At 46.4% G+C, this 14,742-nt stretch overlaps 1 protein-coding gene across 3 annotated transcripts in view; it reads left to right on the top strand.

Moving 5' to 3' along the window:
• CYRIB (CYFIP related Rac1 interactor B) overlaps positions 1 to 14,742 on the top strand; it is a 292,903-nt gene that overhangs the window by 9,444 nt on the left and 268,717 nt on the right. The window contains exon 1 of one of the 3 annotated variants that reach the window (XM_082257779.1): positions 5,950 to 5,986. The exons of the other annotated variants lie outside the window; for them this stretch is intronic. The gene's annotated coding sequence lies outside the window, so the exon portion shown is untranslated. Of the gene's footprint in view, positions 1 to 5,949; positions 5,987 to 14,742 lie in introns of those variants that run through there. 3 annotated transcript variants of the gene reach the window in all.

Raw genomic sequence — 14,742 nt, 5'->3', positions numbered from 1 at the left:
GCCCCCATTGGAAGATTTCCCCGTACGTCCTGTTCCGGAAATCACTTTTTGAATTTTGGATTTTACATCCCTTTTTGTATTTTACATCCTTTTTTTGTATAATAGTTATCCGGACAAATAAAGAGGGTGACTTCCCCCCTGGGACTGTAGAATATTTTGGTCTTTAGGGTCTTTTGAGAAGCACAGAGGAAGCACCGCCAGTCACCTTGTGGTTCCAGTTTCCCTTTGAGACATTGCTGTAGTGTATTCATTCATCTCACTCCCTCTTGTCAATAATCTGCTTCTCTGGCAACCCCCTTTTCTACTTCTTTGTATTTTAGTAGAAGGGTACCAAAACAAACTCCCAGTTGGCTCCTTGCTGCCGTTCTCTAGTCCGTAGCATAGGTGCCAACTGTCCTGGATTTGCTGGGATAGTCCCGCATCTAGGTGCTCTGTCCTGATGATGCTGTGTCCTGGGATTACAACACTACCCTTCGGGAGTCCTTACTGCTGCTTTTCCCCTTTAAATAGCATAGATGACAACTGTCCTGGATTTGCCGGGACAGTCCTGAATCTAGGAGCTCTGCCTTGGTGATGCTGTGTCCCGGGATCACAGCACCACCCTTATATGAGGAGTCCTTATTGCTGCCTTCTACCTCTCATTAACAAAGATGCCAAATGTTCTAGATTTGCCATGACAGTCCCACATTTAAGTGCTCTGTCTTGGTGACGCTGTGTCCCGGGCTGTGTCCTGGGATCACAGCATCACCCCTATCTGAGGAGTCCTTATTGCTACCTTCCCCTTCCACTGACCTCAATGCTGGGGGTTATTAATGCACCCTCTGATACCTGTGTTCGGATTTAATATTGTGTCCACTGGCACTATTGCTGGGGTTTTTAATGCATCCTCTGATACCGGTGTTGGGGGTTATTAATGCGCCCACTTGCTCCATTGCTGGGGGTTATTAACCACTTCAATACAGGGCAGTTACACCCACTTCCTGCCCAGGCCAATTTTCAGCTTTTAGCGCTGTTGCATTTTGAATGACAATTGCGCGGTCGTGCAACACTGTACCTAAACCAAATTTATGTCATTTTTTTTCCCTCACAAATAAAGCTTTCTTTTGGTGGTATTTGATCACCACAAGGTTTTTTCTTTTTTGCTACACAAATAAAAAAATACCAAAAAGTTTAAAAAAAAAAAAAGTTTTTTGTGTATGTTATAAAATTGTGTAAATAGATTTTCCTGCACTGATGAGGCGGCACTTATGAGGAGGCACTGATAGGCGGCACTGATAGGTGGCACTGATGGGCACTGATAGGTGGCACTGATAGGTGTAACTGATGGGCGGCACTGGTGGGCAATAGTTGGCACTGGTGGGCAGCACTGATAGATGGCAATGGTGGACAGCACTGATGGGGAGGGCACTGGCAGGCTCCCTTAGCCCTGATTGCCATCCCTCGTGGCCATGGGTGGGCATCCCTCGTGGCCATGGGTGGGCATTCCTCGTGGCCATGGGTGGGCATCCCTGGTGGCTCTAGTGGCACCTCCCTAAGGGTCTGCACTGGTAATCAATGCTCTGATTACCAGCACAGACCCCCCCCCCCCATCAGGAGAGCCGCCGATCGGCTCTCCTCTACTCGTGCCTGTCAGGCACGAACTGAGGAAAGCCGATTACCGGCTCTTCCTATTTACTATGTGACCAGCTGTGATTGGACACAGCTGGTCACATGGTAAAGAGCCTACATCATTAGGCTCTTTACCGAGATCAGAGATGCGGTGTGTCAGAGTGACACACCGCAGCACAGATCGCCGCTCTGGGGAGCGCAGGGCACTTTATCCTGCTGGACGTCATATGACACCAATCAGGATAATACAACCAATTTGCTGCCGTCAATCCGCTATAGGGCGGGCAGCAAGTGGTTAATGCATCCACTGACATCAATGCTGGGGGTTATTAATGTGTCCTCTGATACCTTGTTGGGGGTTATTATGGCATCCACTGTTATCAATGCTGGGAGTTATAAATGCGCCCCCTGACATCAATGCTGGGGGTAGTTCTTGTGTCCGGGAAGGAGGAGGGCACAATTTGGCATCTTTGCCCTGGGCACTAATTGACCTTGTCCCGCCACTGCCTGGGATGACAGCATCACCCTTATTTTACTTATTTTATGAGTTATTACTGCCTTCCCCGTCTTAATAACATATATGCCAACTGTCCTGGATTTTCTAGGACACTCCCACATTTGCATGCTCTGTCTTGATGAAGCTGTGTCCCCGGGATCACAGCATCACCCTTATTTTAGGAGTTCTTTGTTTCCTTCCCCTTTAAATAGCACAGATGCCAACCAACCTGGATTTCCTAAAACTGTTTGGTATTTCAGTGCTCTGATTTGATGCTGTGCTCCAGAGTCTCAGCATTACTCTTATTTCAGGAGACTCCTTGCTGCCTTTCTCTGCTCAATAGCTTAGATTCCAACTGCCCCAAGTTCACCGGGACAGCCCTGCATCTAGTTGCTCTGTCTTGATGATGCTGTGTCCCGGGCTGTGTCCTGGAATTATAGCATCACCCTTACTTGAGGAGTCTTTATTGCTGCCTTTTACCTCTTAATAGCTTAGCTGCCAACTGTCCTGGATTTGCTGTGACAGTCCTGCATCTAGGGGGGGGGGGGGGGGGCAGGCACAACAAGTAGATGGAGGGGGGGTAGTGTTGAGAAGGGGAATTTGGGGGTGGCAGAGGGTAAGAATAGTTCTATGAAGGCAAATTTTGGGAGGGTACATAGATAGTCTGGTTGAAAAAAGACACAAGTCCATCTAGTTCAACCAATAGGTTTGCTAAGAGTAGTGAGGGGGCATGGGAGGATTTGTGTTGGGATGGGGGATCGGGGGTTTGTGCTAGGAGGGGGGATTTGGGGTGGTTTGTGCTATAAAAGTATAATAGTAGAGGGGAATTTTTTTTTTTTTTTAGGGGGAGGGGGGTGGGGATGATTGGGGGATATTTGTGCTAGGAGGGGAAAATTTGTGTAGGGGGGGGGGATTTGTGCTAGAATGGGAATTGGGGGAGGGGAATTAGTGCTGGAAGAGGGGAGGATTAGGAGTGAGGAGAGAGGATTTGTGCTTGGAGGGGAATTTTGAGGGGTAGAGGATTTGTGCTAGGAGGGGGAATTTTTTTTTTTTTTTTTTTTTTAAGGGGGGTGAGGGATTTGTGCTGGGAGGGGGGATTTTAGCAGAGGGGCCGTTTTGTACTGGGAGGAGGGGGATATTCTGTTTGGAGGTGGGCATGCAGATTAGTGCTCAATTATTATTTCTTTGGCTGGGGGGGGGGGGTTGCTTACACACAATGCTCATACATTTGGGGGAGTAGGGGGCAGGCAATTTGCATGTTCGCCCTGGGCTCTAGATGACCCTGTCCTGGCACTGCAGGAGTCCTTATTGCTGTCTTTCCCTCTCAATAATTTAGTTTCCAACTGTCCTGGATTTGCCTGGACATCCCCCCATCTAGGTTCTTTGACGTCATGCTGCTGTGCCCTGGGATCAGCCTTATTTGAGGAGTCTTTATGGGTGGAGCTGGGGACACCATCTGTTGTCACTCCTGTCCACTGCTCAGTCATCTGTAATATATTATATTGACTGTAGTAGCAGCAGGCGCTTGTTCACTTCCTGCTTGATAACCCCAAACAGTCACACTCCTCCTGCTGAATTTTATGCAGTGAGAAACCCACAGCCAAAGCGAGAAACTTCAGTTTCTACAGAAAGTGGGCGGAGTTGGGAACCCATATGTAAAGATCCTACTAATGGTAAATATACAAGAAGGCAGTGGGTGGACGCATCACTGACCTGTAGGATTGCTTGCATGGAAGGTGGAGCGTATAGACAACATTTCTTTATCTTTTTGCGCTTTGATTGAGCAGGTTTGATAAATACGCTCGCACGTTTCCAGTGGCCGCACTTTGATTTTAATGTGCGCACTGAGCAATTAATAAACATGCTTTCTTGTGTCTTTGAAAATGAGGACTGACATCTAGAACAATCACCTACCTGTTCCATCGCACAGCAAGCCCTTTGTTTTTTGATCTTGCGTAATCCAGATTAGAACATATTTCTGCCCCTGATTTTTTTTTTTTTTTTAAGCTGAACTCCAGGCAAACAGCTAAATACCAAAATGAAACGCATATATGAGGCCTGTTTTACCTACCTATGGATGTTTATTTCTGTCCATCCAATCCTGAGATTTACACAGTTCTGCCACCCAGCACAGTCCTAACTGAAAGAGCCCAAGCACCCCTGGCACACCCCCTGTGCACGCCAATATGCGTATGCCAATGTCTGCTTAGATATACACTAATATTTTTGTTACATAGTGCTCACTATTGACCAACAACTGAAGTATCAGTTCACGGAGGAATGACCCTTTAAGGCCCCGTTCACATAGCAGCGACGCTACTTCCCAGGACGACCTCCGAGGTCGCGGCGCGCTGTTCGCCCCTGCGACCTCGGATCGGCCGGCACGGACTTCATAACATTGAAGTCTATGACGGTCGCCTCCAGGTCGCCCCAAAGAAGCTCCGGACCCTTTTTCTAAGTCGGAGCGACTTGTGTCGCTCCTATTAGAACGGGTCCGCAGCTTCCCTATGGAAGGCGACCTACGGCGACCTGTGAGGCGACCAGGTCGCCTCACAGGTCGCCCCAGTGTGAACGGGGACTAAATCTGATTAGTCGCTGCGGCTTGCTATCCAGTGTCATTCAAAAAGCTTGTTGAGGCAGGGCCATCTTACCGAATGGGCACGCTGGGCAGTTGCCCGGGGGCCCCACTCTCCCGGGGGGCCCCACCTGCCTAGCTTCCCAGCCCCAGCCAAGCATTAGTCCCGATTTCCGTGTGCATCCCGCTGCCAAACTTAGCAGGTGGCAAGCGCCTGTTGGCCCTGAGCTGCTGTCAGGCCACTTGGGCTATGAAGGGGGACCCCGCAACTGCCTTTCCACCTCCACGGGAACAGGCACACACAGGACAGTCGAGTCTGACTCCCGTCCATGTGTGTGTTCACCGAACCCAGCCGCCGAACCTGGAAGCTGTCATTAGCCTGGCACTGCTGTACCAATAAATATCGCCTTATCAATAATTTGCATTTTTATTCTCGTCGGTGACTGTGTAGGCGGGGGGCCCCAGTGCACTGCATTGCCCGGGGGGCCTTTTATGCTCCTAAGATGGCACTGTGTTGAGGACTGGAATTTCATCACCCTTCTTCCAGTATTATGACGAATGACACAAGGGTTAATCTCCGATACTTCCTCAATAGACTTTTTATATGAGTATATTTTTACTGACTTCCTCCTATAGCTGTGAACTGTTAGTCTGCTAGTTATCGGCCAGGGAGGCTATAATGAGAGGGGGGTGCACCGCACTTCTTCATTCGGGCGCCTGACGTCCGGTAAGAGGAAAGCTCTCGTCCTCGTGTGTTAATGTGCTAGACTCACGGCTATGGGATGTGTTGTAAGCTGACTGACCATGACTGCTCAGTTCCTGCCGGGAAGTTACTTGCTCTATGTGCTGGGTGTTGCAATAAACCTAGAGTGATAGTACACCAGTTACAGGCTGATTCTTTGCAACTTTAGTGCAATCTTCCCCAAAGTTTGGATTAGCAGCTGAAAAAAATGTAGTAAAAAGAAATACTGCCTGCAATACTCTTCTGCTCTCTGGAGCTGTCCTCTGTAGACTCACCATTCTGTAATGCAGCGCCTGATTCAGGTTGAATGACACCCAACATTGTTTAACAAACTCCCTACGAATGCTGGGATTCTCAAGCTTGCCCCCTAGGGGTGTGAAATCATAATGCCCTACACTCCAATACAGTGATACAGAGAATGGCATTGGCCGGCCCCCTAGGAGCACATCCTCCCAGAGCCCAGCCTTTAAATACAGTGATGTATGTAGGGCATTGAGCAAAGCTTCAGCAGAAGGGAAGAGGTGAAGGGGACCCTGTGTGTTATGTGACAAAGTCATATGAAAAGGTAAGTACAAAAGAGGGGAAAAAAGGAGGATTGGGAGGATCGAACACAACACAATCTTTATTATTGTGGGGTGTAAGCAATGATATTGGGGGAAGGCGTAGATTGGCAGACAATAGGTACAAGATCACCAAAAATTTCCGAATGTAGTTCTCTGATCCTTTAGGTACCATCTGCCAATTGAGCCACAGCTAAAGAGATGAGCGGGTTGAGTTAAAAAAAAAAAAAAAATGGTTTAGCCACAAAGTAGAAATTCAGTTTTGGTCAATGAGCTGCTTGGACAAAAAAAATACTCTACTTTAGAGGGTGTGTTTTTTTTTTTTTGGTGGGGGATGTATTAAGCAGTGATGGCAAACCTTGGCACCCCAGATGTTTTGGAACTACATTTCCCATGATGCTCATGCACTCTGCAGTGTAGTTGAGCGTCATGGGAAATGTAGTTCCAAAACATCTGGGGTGCCAAGGGTATTTTTTTTTTTTAATTTAGTGTTGTTAGTTTTGTTTTGTGTTTGTTTGTTTTTTTTTTTACATTTGATAGTTTTTGTGTACACTTGCTTTCATTTTTTTTATTTATTTTTACTGTTTTTTGACGAAATATAAGCCCCGGTTCACACTAGGGCGACCTGTGAGGCGACCTGGTCGCCTCACAGGTCGCCGCAGGTCGCCTCCCATAGGGAAGCTACGGACCTGTTCTAATAGGAGCGACACAAGTCGCTCCGACCTAGAAAAAGGGTCCGGAGCTTCTTTGGGGCGACCAGGAGGCGACCGCCATAGACTTCAATGTTATGAAGTCTGTGGCGGCCGCTCCGAGGTCGCGGCGCGCTGCTCGCACCGCGATCTCGGAGGTCGCCCCTGAAAGTAGCGTCGCGCCAGTGTGAACCGGCGCTAATGAGATTCAAGGGCTGTTTTTTGCCACAGATCCAGAATAGTTGATGAGCTTCTGTAACCCACAAGAGCCACCCGCCATAGAGGTGGTAATGGGGAGTTTTCCACGCCTTGTACAAGGTGACTAAGCTTTCTAATGAAAGAAATTTGACAGCTTTATACCCACCTGATCGCTTTCTGTAACCCCCAAAATGTGCGCGTGTGTGTGTGTGTATGTATGTATGTATATACAGTATACAGTATATATATATATATATATATATATATATATATATATATATGAATCCGCCTATAGAATAAAATGATGGGTTTTGCAATTTTTCTTATGTTACATGGTATTTGTACATTGTATTTGGTTTTTCAAATGCAACTTTTTTGGAAAAAATACACTTTAATGAATTTTAGTGCACACAAACCAGTGTTAATTTTGGCAGCAAATTTCAATTTAGTTTTAGTCTTAGTCTTAGGACTAAAATGGCATTTTAGTTTTAGTCCCATTTTAGTCTTCTGCAAGTGTTTTAGTTTTAGTCGTTTTTAACTCCAGTACATTTTAGTAGACTAAAACATCCTACATTTTAGTCGACTAAAACGTCCTACATTTTAGTCGACTATAACTCATTTTAGTCATCTATAATCGAATGGGTGTAGTTTAATTGTAATTTGTAATGCATTATTTAAGCATTTCTCTACAATTTCCAAAACTCATTATATACTACTGCTGGTCCTGGAGTGAAAAATCTAATATGTTATTATTTATGGTATTAAGCTTTGAGCATGCACCAGTAATAATTTTGGCAGCAAATTTCGATTTAGTTTTAGTTATAGTCTTTTGACTAAAAGCCATTTTAGTTTTAGTTGTATTTTAGTCATCTGAATTGTTTTAGTCGTATTTTAGTAGACTAAAATTGTGTTAATTTAGTCGACGAAAACGTTTTAGTCGACAAAATTAACACTGACACAAACACAATATAATACCCTTATTATTTTGGTAAAATGTAAAAGATGATGTTACGCCAAGTAAATGTATACCACACATGTCACGCTTTAAAATTGCGCATGCCCATGGAATGGCACCAAACTATTTTTACAGGTCATGAGTTTTGCGGAGGTCTGGCACTAGAATTATTGCTCTCGCTTGAACATTGAATGCATGGGCGTCCACAAACGCGCCCCTTTATAAAGCCACTTTATACCATCCTGTCTGGTCTGTTTACTAATCCTGTGTGTCTGTGTATGTCTATGTGTTTTAAAAAAATAAGCCATTCTTTACCAGTTTTCAGAGGGCCGACCACCGCTCACGTGACCCATCAGCTCTCTCCTCTCCCCAAATGACAGCTGCCTGCAGTGGGCAGACCCGAGGATTTCTCACTGATGTCGGTAGGGGAAGAGGAGAGGGGGAGAGGAGGAGAAAGGCGGCGGGTCACGTGAGCGGTGAGTGGCGCTCTGAAAACACATACATGGGGGGAGGGGGGCAATTATAAATTTTTTTTTTTATATTTGTTTTATCTAAAATAAATTTTTTACACTCTTTCATTTTTTTTTTTTTTTGTATTAACTTTATTGCTATCACAAGGGATGAATGATGTTCCTTGTGACAGCATGGGCTGTAAGAGATCTGGCCTACAATGCAGCCAATCAGACACAGATCGATCTGATCAGCTGCTTTCCTAGCCACTAACAACCAGGTAAACAAAGAGCCGAAACAGAAAGTGACAAAATCCTTGTTGTTTCTGGGGTCACAGAGAGGGAGGAATAACGTCAGTTTCTGTCTCTGTGTTGTGCGACCATCGATCCCTCTTCCACTGCCCGAAGAAGTGATTGCCTGTTCAGCCACTGGAATCACTTCTGCATTAGAGGGAATTGCCGGCTGAAAATGCTGATACCGGGATGATGGCTGTAGCTGCAGGCATCATCCCTGTAAAACCACTGTGTTAACCCAGGATGTCAAATGATATCTTACGTTCGGCAAGTGGTTCATGACATTGGCTGAATGTTTTGAGGTCGTTGCCCTGCTGCAGAATAGATTTGAGGCCACACACCTCCCTGGTATAGCATGGTGGATAAGTATCTTCTTGTATTTCTCAGCATTGAGGACACCATTGATCCTGACCAAATCTCCAACTTCATTTGCAGAAATGCAGCCCCAAACTTGCAAGGAGCCTCCACCATGCTTCACATTTGCCTGCAGACACTCATGTTTACTCTCCAGCCCTTCCCCCAACAAACTGCCAATCCAGACTCCAGAGCACCTGCTGCCATTTTTCTGCACCCCAGTTCCTATGTTTTTGTGTACAGTTACGTTTCTTAGCCTTGTTCCTACGTTAAAGGTATGGCTTTTTGGCCGCAATTCTTTCATGAAAACCACTTCTGGTCAGACTTCTCCAGACAATAGATGGGGTTACCTGGGTCCCACAGGTTTCCACCAGTTCTGTGCTGATGGTACTGCTGGACATCTTCCAATGTTGAAGGGAAGTAAACATGACTTGTCTTTCATCTGCTGCATTAAGTTTCTTTGGCCAACTTCAGTCCACAACGGATAGTCGTATCCAGAGTCTAGTCTCGGGAGGGGCACTGCAGGTTTTCGTGGGCAATTTGTCAAGGCAATGGCTGGTGTTGGTGCTTCAATCATCACAGCACCATGGTTGATATGGTGTCAGGATGATCCAAGCGCATTATTCCTATTATTACGTTGTATATAAAATTAAATATTTTAACTCCCCAAAATGCAGAATCAGTGGGACCCCTGAGCATGTCACATGCCATGTCGCCTGCCACCAGATGTAGCTTGTCACATTACCTGCCACCAGATGTAGCTTGTCACTTGCCATCAGATGTAGCTTCCCACTTGCCAGGTTGCCTGCTACCAGATGCAGCGTGTCACATGCAACATCATCATCTACCAGATGTAGCTTGTCACCTGCCACGTCACCTGCCACCAGATGTAGCTTGTCACTTGCCAGGTTGCCTGCTACCAGATGTAACTTGGCACTTGGCACAACACCTGCCACCAGATGCAGCTTGTCACTTGCCACATCACTTGCCACCAGATGTAACTTCCCACTTGCCAGTTTGCCTGCTACCAGATGCAGCTTGTCACCTGCCACGTCACCTGCCACCAGATGTAGCTTGTCACTTGCCACATCACTTGCCACCTAGAGTGGATTGTCACTTGCCACAAGATGCAGATTGTTGCTTGCTAGTGTTTCAGAGTGAGGACAGGCAGTGAGAGACAATGTAATTTCTCTGCTGCCCACAGCGGCACAGTGAGTGCAGTCTTCTGTCAGATGCTGAGCTGCGGTGATGCAGGACGGACATTGTGAGATTATGTCATCTCTCTGCTCGCTTGCTTGCCCGCCCGCCCGCCCGCCCCGCTAAATGGCCAGTCTGCCCGCTCACCTGCCAGTCTGCCTGCTTACTGGCCTGCACGGCCGCCCGCCTGTCTGCCCACTCACTGGCCTGCCCGCTCATCCGCTCACCTGCCTGTCTGCCCACTCACTGGCCTGCCCACCCGCCCGCTCACCTGCCTGTCCGCCTGCTCACTGGCCTGCCCGCCCCCTCACGTGTCTCTCCGCCCACTTACTGGCCCGCCTGCTTTTCCACTCACCCGGCTGCCTGCTTACCGGCCTGCCTTCTCACCCGCAGGCTGCTCACTATTTTCTCGGGGGTGGGGGGCAATTGCCTTGTTCCCCCCCTGAATCCGCCCCTGCCACAACGTTGCCCTTTTCTTTGTGCGTGTTCAAAAGAGCTTGAACAGCACATCTTATAAACCCGAGTCAACTTTGAAATTTTGCCTGGGAGAGACCTTGCTGATGCAGTAGAACTATCCTGTGTCTTGTCATCGTGTATAACCTATGACATGAAACTGTCTTCCACAATCTCACCTTAGTAGCAGAGTTTGGCTGTTCTTCACCCAGTTTTAGGGCTCTTCACAGCTGTTACTGTTTCAGGTAATGACCATGTTTCAACCTACATATGAAATTGATGATCATTAGCGCCTACTTGGGTAATCCTATACCTGACTCTAATCCTATAAAATTCGTACTTTTGTGCAAAGTGTACAAGTGTAAGAATTGATGGTGGTTTGAAGTCAAAGGATAGGATGAGGAAATAAACATGTAGTCTGTCATGCACCAAGCAAAGCTTTAGTGCCGGCTCACACTTCAGCGATGTCAGACATCGCATGTGATTCGCAGTGCACTGCTATGCAAATCACATGCAATGTCTGTGCAATGCAAATTCAGCCATACACATTGTATGGCTGAATTTGCATCGCATTTGGACCATAGTCGCGCAGGATCCTTTTTTTGGTACCAGAATCGAATCGTATGGGTGTTCACACCTATGTTCACACCTATGCAATCGGATTCCTGTCCGAATTGACAGTTCACACTGCGATATGCAAACTGTCGTTAACTTTGTATTGTCATTCCCAGCAGTTCGCATGTGGCAGTGTGGACTGCCTGCGAGTCAGGTGCGATGCGGGGACCCGCAGTGGATTCGTAGGGTTCCCGCATCGCACCAATGTGAACCAGCACTTAGGGTTGTGAAGGTCGGCATGAACAGAGCTAGGGAACCTGATGGGGAGATATTGCTGGTGGGGTGCCAAAAGATTCCAATTCTGAAGACTTCTAGACTCCACCTTTAACTGAAACATCAGATTCGGGAGGAGAAGTCGTTTGAGTGTGAGACAAAAGGGTTTTTCTGTAATTTTTCAGCTTGCTCCATTTTAGTTGTATGGCAGTGGGGGGATGGGGGGGGGGGGGGGTTGGAGGTCTGTCTATATCTTTCCATACAGATTCCAGGAACAGAGTCTAATGAAGAGATCGGATATATTTAGAAAGTTTGTATCGGCATTGCTGTCTGAAACAATATATTGTATCACTTTTAAACTCTGAGGCTCCGTTCACATACCGGCATTTCAGATCATGGGTAGAATGGCCGCAGTTCTGCCCGCGATCCCCAATCATTGCAAATTGTGGGACATCCGTACGATTCCCGTAACTTGCAATGGTACAATTTTGCCACGATTGTCGTCCAACGTATCGCGCTAAAATCGTGCAAACAGATACGCGGGACGCCTGTCTCCCAAAAGAAGTTCTTGTACTTTTTTTCGGTAACAGGCGTCTCGCAATTCTGTTTGTGTGGTTTTACCACGAATAATTAGGCGACAGTCGCGGCAAAATCGCGTGCCATTGCAAGTCATGGGAATCGCACGGGGGTCCCGCGATTTGCAATGAATCAGGATCTCGGGCAGAATCGTGGCGATTCTTCCCGCGATCCGATACGCTAGTATGTGAACGGTGCCTCACTGTCTACAAACGGATACCAAAAATCTATATACAGTAGACAGGGAAATGACTTGAAAAAGAGGATCCCCTCGATAAATGTCGCCTATTGACATCATGTTCTTTAAAGCGGAATCCTAGGCAGATGTAAATGAATGCAGTTTTGTAATCAGTAATACATCATCGAGGCTAGGTTTACAACTATGCATTTTTTAGTGCGTGTTGCAGTTTGCCGAAATGCACTACAGTTCATTTAACATGGTTTCCTAGGGTACACGTCCACATCTATGCGTTATTCAGCCGGTGAATTTTCGGAAAGGGTCAGGGACTTTTTTTTCCGCAGCAGATTTATTGGACTTCAATGGATCCGCACTAAAAACGCAAGTGTTGCATTTTTTATGCGTTTTTGCACGTGTTTTGTTTTATCCATAACAAACTGTGAATAGCCGGTTGTCAAGGAGCCACCGTCGCGTCCTTAACAACCCATTGAGTCATTAGCTGTCAGCGTCAGCAGGGTTCCCCCACTGACAGCTGAATAAAAAAAAAAATAATTGGCAATAAAAAAAAGTTTAGGAAAAACCTTATGAAGTCCCCCCCCCCTCCCCTCCCCCAATCCATATCAGGCCCTTCGAGTCTGGTATGGATTTATGAGGGGACCCAATGCCTAAAAACCATACCAGACCTGAAGGACCTGTTATGGATGAGGGCAAGGAGGGGCTATGCTGTTTTTTCCCAATTTTTTTTATTGCCGTCTATTCTTGTTTTTACATTTAGCTGATGACTCATCGGTTGCTAAGGACACGGCAGCTGACTTCCTGGCCCACTCCCTAACAACCAGTTATTCACCGTTTGTTGAAGAGAAAAAAAACGCAAAGCGCATGAAAACTGCATGCAAAAACATTTAAAAATCTATTCTACACTGCAAAACGCACCGGAAAAACGCATCAACGTGAACCTAGCCTAATGTATTTTCTAAAATGCAAGCCATCTAGGTATCTAAATATGACCGGTTATCAGCCTCTTACAGTCCCTGTACAACAGGGCTACAGTGTGAGAGATAGAAGCAGCACAAGGAGCCAATCAGTTCATGTGCTGATAGGAGGAGAGAGCAGAGTAACAGATGAGCTCATCACTGTGCTGCTTCTCCTTTCACTGTCCAGTCACAGGCTGGGGAGATCCAGGATGACCTGAGCTCAGAGAATGATGCTAGTCATCAGAATAAAGGCATCTAGTGGCAGACAAAAGTACTGCAAGGGAGATCTCTTGATTGAAGGTGGATAATGTACACAAAACTGCTTTTATATTATTGCTTAATGAGCTAATTAATATTTCTTTTGGTTATTGTTAGCTGAAGTTCTGCTTTGTGGTACTTCTGTAAAGTAAGGAAACTGAAAAAGAAGGGGAAGTGCCAAGGTAATACTTCCCAGTGAGGAACTGTCATATAGGAGATGTGATATCTGCTGGGTGACATGTGCTTCAGGTAAATACATTTGTGGTTTGCACATGTATTTGTTTCTGTGGATTAAATTTACAAAGCAGGCAGCATAATTATTTAAAAGCCAAAAGATAATTTATGATCATATCCTAACCACTTGCCGGCCAGGTAACGTACATTTACAGCATCAAAGTGGCTCTATTGTGCAAAATCGCATACCTTTACGTCATTTTGTGCAATAGCCTCTAGGGGGCGTGCGTACCATCACCGGAGACCCGATCGTGCGCTGATTGGACAGAGGGGGGAGCCAATCAGCGGGTCTGGTGGACCTGGTGTCCGCCCACCAACCACGATCGTTCCTGAGAGAGGTAGAATGGCGGTCCGCCTATGTAAACAAGGCAGATCACTGTTCTGACAGGGGAGAAGACGGAGATCTTTCCTAAGCAGGAACACGGATCTCTGTCTTCCTCCAGTCAGAGCACCTCCCCCACACAGTTAGCAAGCACTCCCTAGGGACATATTTAACCCTGTGATTACCCCTGACGTTAACCCCTTCCATGCCATTAGTGAAGTATCAGTGCATATTTTTTGCCACTGATCACTGTATTAATGTCATTGGTCCCCAAAAAATTGTGTCAGATTTGTCCGCTGCAATGTTGCAGTCCCACTATAAAGCCTCGTACACACGCAACGATTATTGGCCGTGAATTTTCGGCCAAAGTCCGATCGGCCGTTTTCAGCATGTTAGTATGAAGCTTCCGACAACCGACTCCGACTTTTCGGCCGAAAAAAATCTGGTGTGCAGGCTATAACATTTCTGTTGGCCGTCAACACAACGGCAGATTTTCTGTCAGTCAGTACAGATTTCGGCAGACAAAAATCTGATGAGCAAGACTGGGCATGCTCAGAGAAGAAAAAACACACGGAAAGTAAACCAGCACATGACATCACTTCTGAAGTAGATTTTTGTTGGCCGAGAAAATTTGTGTGCAGTCTAGGCACATTCCAACCAACAAAAGTCGGACGATCGGTCGGCCGATAATCGTTGCGTGTGTACGAGGCATAAGTCGCTGTTGGCCGCCATTACTAGTAAAAAAAAATAAAGAAATAAAAATTCCATAAAAATATCCCATTGTCTGTAGACGCTATAACTT

The sequence above is a fragment of the Pelophylax lessonae genome (genome assembly GCF_965119305.1).
Source record: "Pelophylax lessonae genome assembly, chromosome: 5".
In the NCBI taxonomy this organism is placed as follows: domain Eukaryota; kingdom Metazoa; phylum Chordata; class Amphibia; order Anura; family Ranidae; genus Pelophylax; species Pelophylax lessonae.
The sequence above is the reverse complement of the archived record's forward strand: the minus strand, read 5'-3'. Positions and strand labels throughout refer to the sequence as shown.